Source organism: Hyla sarda, chromosome 2, assembly GCF_029499605.1.
Source record: "Hyla sarda isolate aHylSar1 chromosome 2, aHylSar1.hap1, whole genome shotgun sequence".
NCBI lineage: Eukaryota > Metazoa > Chordata > Amphibia > Anura > Hylidae > Hyla > Hyla sarda.
The window spans coordinates 467453879-467470320 of NC_079190.1; the positions used below are offsets into that span (position 1 = coordinate 467453879).

The 16442-nt window shown below is 42.3% G+C and overlaps 1 protein-coding gene across 4 annotated transcripts in view; it reads right to left on the reverse strand.

Moving 5' to 3' along the window:
* APP (amyloid beta precursor protein) overlaps positions 1–16442 on the reverse strand; it is a 301616-nt gene that overhangs the window by 117998 nt on the left and 167176 nt on the right. The window lies entirely within an intron of this gene.

The window sequence follows — 16442 nt, forward strand, 5'->3', positions numbered from 1 at the left end:
GCTCTGTGCAGTGATGACAGCCGGATGCCGCAGCAGAGATCGCGGGGGTCCCAGCAGGCGGGACCCCCGCGATCAGACATCTTATCTCCTATCCTTTGACGAGGCTGAAGTTGGTTTCTTATTCGAGCATTTTCTTCTAGAGGAATATGACAAAAAAAAAAAACTTTCTCATCTTATTTCTCTACAGTAAACCTGTTTTTTTATTAAAAAATGTTGAATATTATTTGGGAACAATCGAATTCAGAAAAAAAAAAAAAAACTAGATTATTTGTGTTTTTGCGGGAAAAAAACCTGAGATGAATAAATGGATGAAAAAATCTGCGTTTTGAATAAGTAAGGCTCCTTTCACGCTATATCATTTCTCCGTTTTAAAGACCCATTATAATGTCCCGTTAAGAAAACCCTTAAAAACGGCCGTTACAAAATCCCAGTCAAGTCTATGGGATTTTTTGATTATCCGTGATCACCCGTAATGAATAACGGACGTTATTTGTGCATGTAACCCATTGTCCAGATATTAAGAACGGTTTTTATGAGAATTGATTCAATAAAGTGAATTATTTGTTTTTACAGGAAGTGTTTTCAGTGAACTCACTTTTTTTCTGTGTACATACACTAGAGGCCCAATGGTGGTTAACCCCTTAAAATCATCAGTTACTTATTCGTAATACACATAAGCAACTGGCAAGGTTGGCACCTATTTTCCTACCAATACAGTTGGGTATTATGGAGGGGCCCTTACTCTTTATATTTCCACCCCTAGGTTAGTGGCCCAATGGCGTTTAACCCCTTAAAATCATCAGTTACTTATTCAAAATGTTGAAAATGTATGTAGTTGGCAAGGGTGGTACCTGTTTTCTTGCCAATCGCCTTTTTGGGCCAGTCTGGAAGTAGTTGAGTATTATAGAGAAGTCCTATTTCTTTATATTTCCATCCCTAGGTTAGTGGCACAATTGTTTTTAACCCCTTAAATTCCTCAGTTACTTATTCAAAATGTAGAAAAATGTATATAGTTGGCAAGGTTGGCACCTGTTTTATTGCCAATCCACTGTTTGGGCAAGGCTGGATACAGTTGCGTATTATGGAAGGGGCCCTTACTCTTTATATTTCCACCCCTTGGTTAGTGGCCAAACGGTGTTTAACTCCTTAAATTCCTCAGTTATTCAAAATAATAAAAATGTATATAGTTGGCAAGGTTGGCATCTGTTTTAATGCTAATCCATTGTTTGGGCCAGGCTGGATACAGTTGGGTATTATGGAGGGGCCCTTACTCTTTATATTTCCACTCTTACGTCAGTGGCTCAATGGCTTTTAACCCCTTAAATTCCTGAGTTACTTATTCAAAATGGTGAAAATACATATATTTGGCAAGGTTGGCACCTGTTTTCTTGCCAATCCACTGTTTGGACCAGGCTGGATACAGTTGGGTTTTATGGAGGGGCCCTTACCCTTTATATTTCAATCCTTAGGTCAGTGGTCCAACGGTGTTTAACCCCTTGAAATCACCAGTTACTTATTCAAAGTGCAGAAAATGTATATAGTTGGCAAGGTTGGCACTTGTTTTCTTGCCAGTCCACTGTTTGGACCAGGCTGGATACAGTTGGGTATTATGGAGAGGCCCTTACTCTTTATATTTCCACTTTTAAGTCAGTGGCCCAACTGCGTTTAACCCCTCAAAATCCTCACTTATTGAAAAGAAATTTTTTCATGCATTTTTTATACTTATCTTTTTTTTTCCAGCAAAAACACAACCAATCTAGATTTTTTTTTTCTGAATTCGATTGTTCCCAAATAATATTCAACATTTTTGTATAAAAAACAGGTTTACTGCAGAGAAATAAGATTAGAAATAAGGTTTTGTCCAGTCATCTATAAGAAAATGCTCGAATAAGAAACCAACTTCAGCCTTGTTATCCTTTGGATAGGGGATAAGATGTCTATGGGCGGAGTACCCCTTTAAGTCTAAGGGTACGTTCACATGCGCGGATTTTTTAGCGGGTTTTCCGCTGCTTATTTGAAAGTGGGCGGGCTCTTCTCGGCTGTCCGCAGCAGATTTTCCTGCGGCGGAATGTACACTGCGGAAAATCCGCCGCAAGCCCCATTGAAGTCAGTAGGGACTGTGGCGGATTTTCCTCAGCGTAAATTCCGCCGCGGAAAATCTGCTGCGGACAGCCGAAAAGAGCCCGCCCACTTTCAAATATGAGGCGGAAAACCCGCTAAAAAAATCAGCGCATGTGAAAGTACCCTAAGGGCTTTTTACGTGGGTTGACAGGATCAGGATAAGGGGCGCTGATCTTGGCGATCTTTGCTCTTTTGCTGACCCTTTACAAGCCTCAATCAATGGAACCATGAACAATCGCAGGACGGATGTTCTCCTAATAAGGTGAATTTTCATGGCTGCACAAAATATCCAAAAGGGCCAGAAGAAAAACACTTTGCGAAGATCGCTGGCCCCTTTACACTGTGCCTTTCTAAGAAGGATATTCAGCCAATAATTGTCTAGTGTAAAAGGGTTTTAGGTGAGGGATCTATTACAAGGGGCAATATTTGGCCTATTCTGCGCTGCTTAAAGGGGTACTCCTCTGCCCCAGCGTTCGGAACATTTTGTTCTGAACGCTTGGAGCGGTCGGCAGGGGTCGTGACATCACAGCCACGCCCCCTCTCATAGACTTGCATTGAACGTCGGGTGCTAAACTAACACCGAGTGCTGCACAAGATCGTGGGGGATAAGATAGGAGATAAGATGTCTAGGAGCGGAGTACCCCTTTAATAGGGGCAGGGATCATTGGAATGCCTGGGGAAAAAAATCTGCAAAATTTAGGAAAACAACATCCCTGCCCCGTGTTTTTTAATTATTTTTTTACTTTGTTTATATAGATAAATAATTTCATCATTCTAGCGTGGTGTTCAGACTACAGTACACAACACACATTTAGACATCTAAGTTCACTAATATTCCTTTTTGATCGCATTAGTTTATACAATAAAGTAGATTTTATTTCTTGTATATTTTGTGTCTTTTCTCAATTTTATGTAATTTCTAAACAGACCATTGGAATGTTATACCTCGTTATGAAGCTTTGTTCCATTTGTAGCAAAAATAACGTTTTTAAATGCATTTGGTTTATTATTTTCTACAGACTAAGCTGTACTTTTATTTCAAGCATTATACTTTTATATACACTGCATTTTATGTTCTTAGTGTAACAAAATGATTTTCAATTTGTAAAACAACTCCACTACAATTTTTCAAATTTTTTCTGTAAATTATAATTTTTTTTTCCCCCCGAATCCAGCGATCACTTGTACACGATCGGTGTTTGTATACACAACACATCTGCTCATGTAATAGGGCCCTAAATCCTTGTTAAATGATAAGTTATGCAAAACACAGAAAAAGGTGCAAATTGTCCCATTATAGTTTTTCTCCTTGATGGTTTCCTTCCTGATCTAGGGTCAGAATACTTTCAAAAATGTCAGGTATAGACAATGCATTAAAGGGGTACACTGGAAAAACTTTTTATTTTATTTTTTTATTTTAAATCAACCGATGCCAGAAAGTTAAACAGATTTGTAAATTACTTCTATTTAAACATCCTAATTCTTCAAGTACTTATCAGCTACTTTATGTTCCACAGGAAGTTATTTTCTTTATGAATTTCTTTTTTGTCTGACCACAGTGCTCTCTGCTGACACCTCTGTCCATGTCAGAAACTGTTCAGAGCAGAAGAGGTTTGCTATGGTTATTTGCTCCTACTCTGGATAGTTCCTGACATGGACAGAGGTGTCACCAGAGAGCAGTGGGGTCAGACTGAAAGGAAATTCAAAAAGAAAAGAACTTCCTGTGGAGTATACAGAAGATGATAAGTACTGGAAGGGTTATGATTTTTATAAATAGAAGTAATTTACAAATCTGTATAACTTTTTGGCACCAGTTGATTTATAAAAAAATGTTTTCCAGTGGAGAACCCCTTTTTAGAACCCACCTGTGATAATGCAAAAAAAAAAAAAAAAAAAAAAAAGTGATCTGTTACTCAGGAGCCAATCCTGATCATGTGCATATAATTTTTATTTGTCTCGAACCTATATATTTAGATATATAAGCATTTATCTGCTGGTGAGTTACTTTTTCATTGTGCAGGCTGGAGGGGGCGTGTCAGTCTGTCTCCCTCACAGGAGCAAGCCTGGGCAGTCAGCCAATCAGTACTCTCTACTCTGTAACCCTTTCCTCTCTGGTTTTATGCTGTGTCATGTGTCAGAGGAAGATACTTGGAGCTTGCCTGCAGTAATCAGAGACATTATGGTGAATTCATAACAGGATAAAATGTATAAATATAAGAATAGATCTTTATAACATTAGTGCAAGGATTTTTTAGATAAAAGTACAGCATTTTTATGAATACATCTGTTTTATCTTCTCCTAGTAAAGCTGGATGCTAATCAGCAGAGCTGTCACTATGTGTGTCATTCATCTTTCACAGACTCCTGAATGTCTGATCAACTTCTTTGTCATTCAGGAGTCTGAGAAAGCTTTGACTATTTCAGCATGCTGGGAGTTGTAGTTTACTTTGTAGTAACAACTGAAGCTGCAATGTTTGTAAATAACATTGTTAGAGCAGTGTTGCCTCCAGCTGTTGTAAATCTACAGCTCCCAGCATGTCCACACATCCTTTATCTGTAGTTTTGCATACACAATAGAAATCTCCTATACTGGATACCGGTATGCTTTACGGCCGGTATTCAGTATGCTGTAAAATCTAGACTAGTCTGTCTGGCTAAAAGACAGGCGACCCCTAGTGGTGGCTATTTTGAGCTTGAATTTCAGGTGAAATTTTTTTTTTTTTTTTATAACAGGTGTATATTGTGAAATGTCATATTATAATGAGTCCTGCAATATATGAAAAGTTTTTAACAATGACAGTGCCTCTTTAAGTGCCAACACCTTAGCTCTTTCCCATACACGGGCATGATGAATGCATTGAATAAAAGTTGTCATGCAAGGTTACATATTAAGCATGTAGGCAGCAGACATGCCCGGCGCAGTCACAGGCCCTCATACAGGTTATTCTAAGCTGCTGCCAGGAGTCTGTTAACTCTGACAGATCAGCGATCCGAGCGGCATAGCGGGAAGCAAATCTAAAAGAAAAATGGGGTCATGGGCAGATTGCAAAAACACTACATGATAGGCATCCTGCTGTGCTAAAACATGGCAAGGCCCATGCTTCAGTGATACTTAAAGCTAGAATAATAGGTGTTCTTTCAGTCCCGATAGTTCTTTCCACATAACACCAAATTTCAACTGACAGGGGCAAAGACCTGAGAAGAACTTAGAAGATACGGGAAAAATGTGGAAATACAAGACCTTATGCTGCTCAATGTTCAAAGGAGGCGAACGGTACATTTAAGAGATTAATGGTCGGGAGAGAAATGCACTTTATTACTTGTATCTTGCATATGAAAAATCAACCAAAACGAAAACGAGGATCTAAAAAGATGTCATTAAAATAAATAGTAATTTCTATGGACCCTAAAGTTTATCTTAGGGCCCTCTTTTGATCAGAAGCCTAACATAAAGTTCCTGGGCCCCCTCCTCTACCGTGAGCACTAAATAAAACTGATGTAATCTTATGTATCAGATTGGTCTTTGGACACCCTCAGGGACAAGGACCCAGGTTACAACTGTTACCTTTTAACCCCTATAAAACATAGAATGTGTTGGCAGATAAGAATCATTCAGCCCTTCTAGTCTGCCCAATATTCTGAATAATATGAATTGTTCCTGGTGCTATCTTATATAAAGGATAGCCTTATGCCTATGCCTATCCCTATCTTATATGAAGGATAGCCTTATGTCTATGCCTATCCCTATCTTATATGAAGGATACCCTTATGCCTATCCCTATCCTATATGAAGAATAGCCTTATGCCTATCCCTATCTTATATGAAGGATAGCTGTATGCCTATCTCTATCTTATATGAAGGATAACTTTATGTCTATCCCTATCTTATATGAAGGATAGCCTTATGCCTATCCCTATCTTATATGAAGGATAGCCTTATGCCTATCCCTATCCTATATGAAGGATAGCCTTATGCCTATCCCTATCTTATATGAAGGATAGCCTTATGCCTTCCCTATCTTATATAAAGGATAACCTTATGCCTATGCCTATCCCTATCTTATATGAAGGATAGCTTTATACCTATCCCTATGTTATATGAAGGATAGCCTTATGCCTATCCCTATCTTATATGAAGGATAGCTTTATACCTATCCCTATGTTATATGAAGGATAGCCTTATGCCTATCCCTATCTTATATGAAGGATAGCTTTATACCTATCCCTATGTTATATGAAGGATAACCTTATGCCTATCCCTATGTTATATGAAGGATAGCCTTGTACCTATCCCATGCATGCGTAAACTCATTCACTGTATTTGCAGCTACCACTTTTGCAGGAAGGCTATTCCATGCATCCACTACTCTCTCAGTAACATAGTACTCTTAGTAAAGTAATACTATAGCTACAACTCTGTCAACAATAGCAGAAGAATAAGTTGTGGTGTCGGACGGGGTAATGTGTAATTAACTGTTTTGTGATGCCAGGGTGTGGTTGACCTATACAGCACCCGAGGTAGACCAGCTTCTCCTGTGCCAGGCACGGGGCAAATCACTCTGACTCAAGGTTACGCTTGCTTTACTGAAGTTGGAAAGATGGTACAATCCATTACAGCTTAGATTAACGTGCAGGGTGAACTTCTGGAAGCTTTTCAGCTTGCTGGGACTTTTAGTTGATTGTGCTGTATATAATTGACTTGACTGTTATGCAGCCCACGCTATACTTTAGTGATTTGGACTTGACTAACTTGCTGGGCTTGACTTGTATTATATTCCCAAGACTGTAGGCTTAACGCAAGGCTTTGACTTTAACCTGGGTAGTTGGGGTTAACTTGTAGTTGATGTGTAGTTGCTGGACTAGGCCTCAGGCCTCCTTTCAGATCCACCTCACAGACAGAGTTCACTCCTCATCAAACTGTACCTCAGCAACAACTAATCTGCAGAGAGAGAGTACAGAAGAACACTTGATTCTGTACTGGGTCACCTCAATATCAATTGGGGCTGTCAAATTCCAGGCAATTCCATTTTAAAAAGGAACCTGCCACCATCAAAATGTTTTTTAACCTAAAAGCACCATGTTAGAAGAAGCTGAGCAAATTGATAAATAGTTTTGTGTACAAAGTTAATATATTGTAACATAAATGGGCACTGTCAGATACAAAAACTTTTGATATGTTGTAAAGCATGCAAAACCAATAAGAAAATTTACGGTATTTCATACTTAAAAAGACAGTCAAACAACTGCCCCGCCTGTCTGCTTGGACATATACTAGTCCTGCTGTGTCCAAGCATCATCACCTATGTCATGGACACACTTCCTTGATTGACAGCTGTGAGCACAGGGCTCAGAGCTGGAGGAAAAATCCTCCCACTGTCATCTTGTGTCCCGCTACTGTCAGTGAGGACAAGCTGGGAGTTGTAGTTTTACTAATGCTAGGGGAGATGTGAGCAGACAGCATACTGAGGGAGGGGGCGGAGACCTGCACAGTGAGGCCACGCCCCCTCCCTTTGAAAGGAATTCAGACTAGTGAGCTAAATTAAAAGTGTAATAACAAATAAATAAAGGTGCTAGACACAAAAATTAGATGCACATGGTCAGGATTAGGTACTGAGTGATACTGTATATTTAAAAAATATATATTTTTGTTGGATCTGACGGGTACACTTTAAAGGTTTAAATCTCTGTTTAAACACTTAAATCTATGTTTAGGAGTCCAGTAGGTAGACCGCACACTGGATTCCCAAGTCCACAATAGGTAGAAATTTAAATGAATAAAATCAAAGCTCTACTGAATGTACCTTGCAACACTATTATATATATATATATATCTCAAACTGCTCTCTATCATGATGCTAGAAGATCTTACTGCGTGTTCAATGTGGCTTGTTCCATTAATGCAATGTCAAAGAGTCTCCTTTTTGGGGGGAGTGCATAGTAATATGGGTTGTCAAAGCAGACAACCAACCTAGGGTTCAGTGCCCCTTTTTTTCTTAGTAAGGGTCACAAATCCCTTACAGATCCCTGCTTCAGTGCATTTACCCAGCCTCCAAAGAACATCTATTTACTGAGACTGCTTGCAAGAGGCCTTCTACTATCTTCCTTAATCCAAAGTTTCCCACACACAGACAGCTATTCTTCCCGACTCCCCCATATACATGCACATTCGTTCAGTCCAGCATGCATGTGTGTCACGATGCCGGCTGGCAGGTAGTGGATCCTCTGTGCCAGAGAGGGATTGGCGTGGACCGTGCTAGTGGATCGGTTCTAAGTCACTACTGGTTTTCACCAGAGCCCGCCGCAAAGCGGGATGGTCTTGCTGCGGCGGTAGTGACCAGGTCGTATCCACTAGCAACGGCTCAACCTCTCTGACTGCTGAAGATAGGCGCGGTACAAGGGAGTAGACAGAAGCAAGGTCGGACGTAGCAGAAGGTCGGGGCAGGCAGCAAGGATCGTAGTCGGGGGCAACGGCAGGAGGTCTGGAACACAGGCTAGGAACACACAAGGAAACGCTTTCACTGGCACAATGGCAACAAGATCCGGCGAGGGAGTGAAGGGGAAGTGAGGTATAAATAGGGAGTGCACAGGTGAACACACTAATTGGAACCACTGCGCCAATCAGCGGCGCAGTGGCCCTTTAAATCGCAGAGACCCGGCGCGCGCGCGCCCTAGGGAGCGGGGCCGCGCGCGCCGGGACAGGACAGACGGAGAGCGAGTCAGGTACGGGAGCCGGGATGCGCATCGCGAGCGAGCGCTACCCGCATCGCGAATCGCATCCCGGCTGGAGACGGTATCGCAGCGCACCGGGTCAGTGGAGCTGCCCGGAGCGCTGCGGTAGCGAGAGAGAAGCGAGCGCTCCGGGGAGGAGCGGGGACCCGGAGCGCTCGGCGTAACAATGTGTTTGTACTGGGGGCAGAGGAATAAACTGCTGCCAGACACCACTGGCAGCAGCTTGTCTCCCACAAAACGAAGTGCGACCCAAGCCTAAACCAGACATTCAGCCAATGTAATTTCACAGAATTATCAGACTATAAAAGAAAATATCGAGACCAAAAACAAGTCAGCTCTGATACAAATCCACTGACTTTGCAGCCTAGATTTACAGGATAAAACCAATGAAATCATTGATAAGGACAGCAGTAAATTGTGCATTTGTGAGCTGCCATCCCAGTCCCCATCTCTGAATGTTTAATACGATGACTACATCAATGTGATTTAATGTGACTGACACAGGAGGCTCATACAGTCCATGGATATAAAACAACTTGCACTACTTTGCCAAATCTGGAAATGGAAGCGATGATGCCCTGTCCAAAACAGACAGGAAGCTTCACAGACCTGATCGGATGTGTCAGGGCCAAAACAAGAGAAACACAGCAGTTCAGATAGATGGAGATAGGAAGAGAGGGCTGTCATTATAGAAAAACGACTGTGTATTGTCAAGGACTGGAAGCCTGAAATTATAATCAAAAGAGCATTTCTATTCCATTGGTGTACTGTAGAATTTGTGTACCAATGGCAAATCAATTTATACAGTCTGAAACCAGATTTCTATAGGAGAGTGTTGTGAGTATGGTGTGTCATAAGAGCAGACACACAGAATCAGGAATCTTACTTATTACCTTCTGTTGAGGGGGGAGGAGGAGGAAATCTTGCCCTATGAGCGACTGTCGAGGGAGGAGGAGATGAACTGTCCCCATCACTTATTATCATGGGAGGAGGAGTAGAACGGTGCTCATCACTTGTTGTCGAGGGAGGAGGAGGAAACCTGTAGCTATGGTCTACTGTCAAGGAAGATGACCTGTTCAGATCACTTACTGTTGAGGGAGGAGGAGAAAACATGTCGCTAGGACCTACTGTTGAGGAAAGAGGCGCAGAAGAACTGTCCCTATCACCTATAGTAACGGAAAGTGTAGAAGAACTGTCCCTATCACCTATAGTAATGGAAAGTGTAGAAGAACTGTCCCTATTACCTACTTCAAGGGAGGAGGAGAACTGTCACCATCACCTAATGTCAAGGGAAGAGGAGGAGAATTGTTCCCATCATCTACAGTCAAAGAAGGAGGATGAAAACTGTCCCCATCACCTACTGTCCAGAAAGGAGAAGAAGAAGACCTATCCTTATCACCTACTGACATGGGAGGTGGAGGAGAACTGTCCATATCACTACTGTCATGAGAGGAGGAGGAGACCTCCTCCATCTCCCATAAAAGTAGGTGATAAGGACAGAGAGGAGGAGGAGACCAGTCATTATCACCTACAGTCATGGGAGGTGGAGAACCTTCCCTATCACCTACAGTCATGGGAGGTGGAGGAGAACCTTTCCTATCACCTACTGTCATGGGAGGTGGAGGAGAACCTTTCCTATCACCTACTGTCATGGGAGGAAGAGAACCTTCCCTATCACCTACTGTCATGGGAGGAGGAGGAGAACCTTCCCTATCACCTACTGTCATGGGAGGAGGAGGATAACCTTCCCTATCACCTACTGTCATGGGAGGTGGAGGAGAACCTTCCCTATCACCTACTGTCATGGGAGGAGGAGAACCTTCCCTATCCCCTACTGTCATGGGAGGAGGAGGAGAACTGTCCCTCTCATCATTGTTGTGGGAATAGTTGAAGAATTGTTTCCATCATCTATTGTCAAAGGAAGAGGAGAACTGTCTCCATCACTCACGGTCCAGGGAAGAGGTGATGACCTGTCCCTATCGCCTACTGTAGTGAAGTAGGAGGAACATTGTCTCAACTTGGGGCCTCTCAATTTACATGTTATGGTAGATGCTAAAACCCAACATGACAAATCCCTTTGTTCTCGGGCAAACACTCCAATGCTATAGATGTATAACAGTGGCTTTTTCCCTTCCCCCTGTTCAAAGTACATGCACATTCAGCCAAGCCAAGTATGCATGTATATGGGAGAAATCGCTGTTGGTCATTTAAATTTTCTTCCGACATCTAAAATGTTTGGCCAGCATTAGTCTTGAGATGTGGTTAGGCACTGCCACTCTTGCCCATTTGTCTAGTATAGCTGCCAAGCCCTTTACATATACAAAAGTCTGAGACCCGTAAACAAGAGAAGGGCTGTCACCGGGATAACAGATTCTTATTTCTAATCTCCCCTACAATAATCCAGAGCCCGTTCATTGATGGCCATTCTGTTTACAAGGAAGCATAAAACCAACTCTCTGACAATAATCCTCTTCAGCAAATCAGATCAACGCGATTGCTCTTTTTAATGTGACTATCCACTTGCTATATGGGTTTGTGTTTAGGCATCTTTCATATTAAGAGCACACTTGTGAAAATATCATCTAGTATAAAACAATCATGAGTGGCCTGACCTGGGCCTAGATATACAGTGAGCCCTATAATACTGCAGCTTGTTCCCGGGGAGCTGAGTCTTCCTATAAGACTTGTCTCTCATTATCTCCTCCAGCAGAGATGCTGATGTTCTCAAATCTGGTAGCAAGGGATCACGGCCCAGACGAAATCTGGAAGACTTGTAGCTAAAAGCAGGACACAGGAGGAAAGCAGACGCCAAAGATCTCATTTGTATAAGAAATACTGGCAAAAATAGAGCAAGTAAGGGCGAGTGAGAACAGGGTGAAAATCTGCCTGCCCAGAGGGGGGTAAGGTTTCACCAGATTGCAGAGTGGATATTTTTGCAATGTTTTCAGATTTTTTGGACTTTAGTTTCAGAATTTTAATAAAGAAGCAGCTGTTGTTTTACATATTCTGCAAATACAATGCATATTTTTTTTATAAAGGAAGGAATTGATCAGAACGGTGACACAGTTCCAAGTCTAACCATTAACTCATGCGGAAAATAAGGAAGACAGACTACGTGATTTTGTTCCAAAAAAGACAGACTGCAACAAGGTGGTTAGATTGTTTTTTTTAGTTCTTTATTAAAAACTGAATGATGCTAAATGGGCCATCATTAAAGGGGTATTACGGGCAAAAATATTTTATCCCCTATCCAAAGGATAGGGGATAAGATGTCTGATCGCGGGGGCCCGCTGCTGAGACCCCCCCCCCCCCCCACGAACTCCCTGCAGCACCCACATTCTATGCGGGGACTGCGTCTCTAGTTTCGGAAACCTCCGGGTGCTGTAGGGAGATCGCGGAGGGTCTCAGCAGTGGGTCCCCCGTGATCAGACATCTTATCCCCTATCCTTTAGATAGGGGATAAAATATTTTTGCCCGGAATACTTTTATATGTTGTTCCTGATGAAAATTAAAGACCTTTGTAATATGGTTGTTTAAAAAAATTGATTAAAAAATTAATAAAGAAAACTGCTCCTGAATATCCCACCACTAGGGGTCTCCATACCTACTGGGACACTAACCATTCCTGAAACATGAGTCATGGACAAGACATGACACATGGAAAAGGCTGCATGAGCAGACACACCAATCACCTCCCACCACCACAAGGGGGAACACGTCCCCTCCCACCACACACCAGTCACCTCCCACCACAAGGGAGGGACACGTCACCTTCCACTAAGAGGATTTCTAACACTGTGAGCTAATGAAAAGAGGTATTTTTTATAATAAATATAGGTCATAGAGGCATCAAAATAGATGTACGTGGTCAGGGTTAGGTACTGAGTAACATATTCATTTTCTTTTATTTTTTCTGGGATACAGGTAAGCTTTAAAGGGATTGTCCAGGATTAGAAACCCCCAGCCCCTTTCTTGCAAAAACAGCACCAATCCTGTCTACAGGTTGTATCTGGCATTGCAGATTAGCTCCATTGGAGAGAATGGGACTGAGCTGCAGTACCACACACAACCAGTGGACAGGTGTGGTGCTGTTTTTGCACCAAGAATGAGGCAGTGTTTTTCTTTTCCTGGACAACCATTTTAAGGTTATGTAAATGGATGATGTCACCAAAAACAAACAATCGTTGGGAGAAATTGATCTTTTTTCATCGCTTGGAATAAAGTCAGCAGTGTTTGAAATTTGTAGTTGATAGGAAAAATGTTTCATTCACAAATACTCTTTCCAAAAAAAAAAAAAAAAAAAACAGTTTCCAGAAAGACAGTTTGTTGTTCGTCTGGTGTCACTGGCCCCATATGACCATTTTGCAAAACTGTTATGGTCGATATGCACTAAAACGTGTATGGATGTGTCTGCAAAACCATTGTTCATCAGATGATCGTTCGTTCTACGGTTCAACCACCAACCTGCTTCTACCTAATTTGTAGGGCCAACCTAAATTAGGTGTGGCATGTGGACACTCCTTCATATATGTAAGTTTGGACATTTTAGCCACAAAACCCACAACCTGTCTGGGAAAACCTCTCTCGTTTTGCCAAAAATTTTGAGTGATTGCTGTTCGGTAGATCTCACCATATTAGAATGGACAACATGTAATACCACATTTCACCTGCAGGATAAATATGAAGCTACTACTTCCTGGTCAAATAGACATGTCACTGCTGCAGCCCAATCAGAGGTGCCCCATTGACTGGCTTCAGTGGTCCCATGTCTATTTCAACAGGGATCAAAAGTGGAGACTAATGGGGGACCTGGGAAGCCCCAGAGCAAAAGTGGTGGGGGATTGATTAGGTAATAATGAGTAAATGTATAATTTTTAGAGCTGCAACGATTAATCGATAAAATCGATTACATTCGATAACGGGATTCGTTGTTGACGAATCCGGTTACTGAATAATCGCCCGATTCGTTGTCCGCGGTCCGGAGGCTGGTGCGGGCAGGCGGGCGGTCAGGCGTGAGTCCCGAAAATCAGTGACAGTCTCAGGCTGGGACTCTCAGCTCCACCCTCCAATCAGTGTTACCAGTTCGGAGGCTGCTGCTCCTCCTAACTGTCTCCTCCCCACCGCCATTTTACCTGTATTCCCCCACTCAGCCCATGAGGATCAGTGACCCTCCTTTTTCTGCCGCCACCTCCAGGGCCCCCGTACGGTAGGTTGAGGTTCCAATACAGCACACACTCACTGTGCTGTGGCCCTGGCGGCCGGTGATCCTCCCAGGGCATCTGTCCGTGTGTCTCTGCAGTCTGCTCTGTTATACACATGGGGGCTATGTGCAGAGCAGACTGCAGACAGAGCATTGCACCCTAGTGTCTTCTACAGACCTTAGGGTGCAATGCTCTGCAGCCTGCACATACACCCCCCCATGTGTATAGCAGTGTGTGTACATTCCTATACAGGTGGGGTATGTGCAGAGCATTGCACCCTAGTCTGTACTACAGACACAAGGGGGCAATGCTCTGCATATACCCCTATGTGTATAGCAGTATATGCAGAACCCTTGTGTCTGTAGTGCAGTGCACACTGCTTTATGCATTGGGGGTATGTGCAGAGCATTGCACCCTTGTGCCTGTACTATAGACACAAGAGTGCAATGCTCTGCACATACCCCCATGGGTATAGCGGTGTGTATGTAGTACATATACACTTCTATACACATGGGGGTGTGTGCAGAGCATTTGCACCATAGTATTTGTAGTATTAAACAGTCTGTACTACAGACATGGGTCAGGTGCAATGCTCTGCCGTCTGCCGTCTGCACATACCCTCATGTGTATAGGAGTGTTATATAAGAAGAGTAAAGTAAAAAAAAGAACAAAAAATTTAATTAACTGCTCCCCCTTACCTTCCCCTTTTCCTATTGCTATACACAAAAGTTAAATAATTGTATTTATTTATTTATTTTTGATATATTTGATACTACCGCACGGCTAACTGTTAAAATATTAGTGAATCATTAACATTTTATTTTAATAGTTCAGACAGTTACCCATGCGGCAATATCACATTTACACTGGTTTCTGTACAGGATCATTAATAATGACAGTAACCGGTGTAAGCGTAAAAAATAATAAAAAAAAATCATATGCAAGAAACTTTCAATATGGCCACTGTACATCATTTCTCGAATAGAATCAGCTGAAGCCCTTTTTTTTTGGAATTTAGAAATTTTTTCCGATGAATCGATAAAATTATCGGCAACTAATTGATTATTAAAATAATCGTTAGCTGCAGCCCTAATAATTTCATAACATTATGAGCCCCCTTTACGTTTTCCAAGGAGTTTACAGCTGAACACCAGGAATTTTAGCTGCCAGGCCTGCACTGATCAATAGATTACCAGCAGGTCTCCTTTTAGAGAAGAGCAGGACAACCCCTTTAAAGGAGTAATCCATGAAAAAATAACAAAATACTGGCTCCAGTAGTCCTGTAGTCCATTGATCTGTGTTTTCTAAAACATGCTTTGAGACGTAGCTATTTGTAAGCAGAGGTGTTCTACTTTCATCTCCTAACAACAATGTCCGTTTTCCAAGCTCTAGTAACGTAATGATGTACCTGTCCCCCCAGCCGCCATTTTTTTTTCTCACATTCTCGTTTTTGTCTTTTTTTGCTACATAGTATTTTCTATAGCGAGGTTCTCGGGTACATGACAAATTAAAGGGGTATTCCATGATTTTTTTTTCTTATAAACTGGCTCCAGAAAGTTACAGATTTACAGATTTGTAAATTCCTTCTATTAAAAAAATCTCAATCTTACCAGTACTAATCAGCTGCTGAAGTTGAGTTGTTCTTTTCTGCCTGACAACGGTGCTCTCTGCTGACATCTCTGTCTGTCTCAGGAACTGTCCAGAGCGGGAGAGGTTTGCTATGGGGATTTGCTGCTACTCTGGACAGTTCCTGAGACAGACAGAGGTGTCAGCAGAGAGCACTGTGGTCACACAGAAAAGAACAACTCAACTTTAGCGCTTAGTAATTTACAAATCTAAACCACCTAAATTCAATACTCAGCAACACAAAAGGTATACAAAAGTATATAAAGCTTTATTGAAAATACATAGAAATACATACTTTAAAAACAATGCATAGGCACAGTACACAGAACTGAGTAGAAGGCAGGGGATACAGATGCACACATTGGGAGACTACATGAAAACAGGTACATAGGTATGCACAAATACCATAACAGGAAGCACACTGAAAAGGGTATATATTAGGGATCGGCCGGTTATCGGTTTGGACGATATTCACAATTTTGGACGTTATCGGTATCGGCAATTACCTTGCCGATAATCCGATAATGCCCCGCCCCCCACACCGCCCCGGCCAGAGACCGCCTCCGCCGCTGCCCCATTGCCTCCCCCATTCCCGGTTTTATAATTACCTGTTCCCAGGGCCCGGGGTCCATGCTATTTCTGGCTCCTGCGCATCCTGTGTTACTCTGTGCGCTACGCAGCGCAATGACGAATGATGTCCTCACCATCAGTGCGCACAGTGACAGCTCAGGAGGATGCCGCAGGAGCCAGAAGAAACGTGGACCC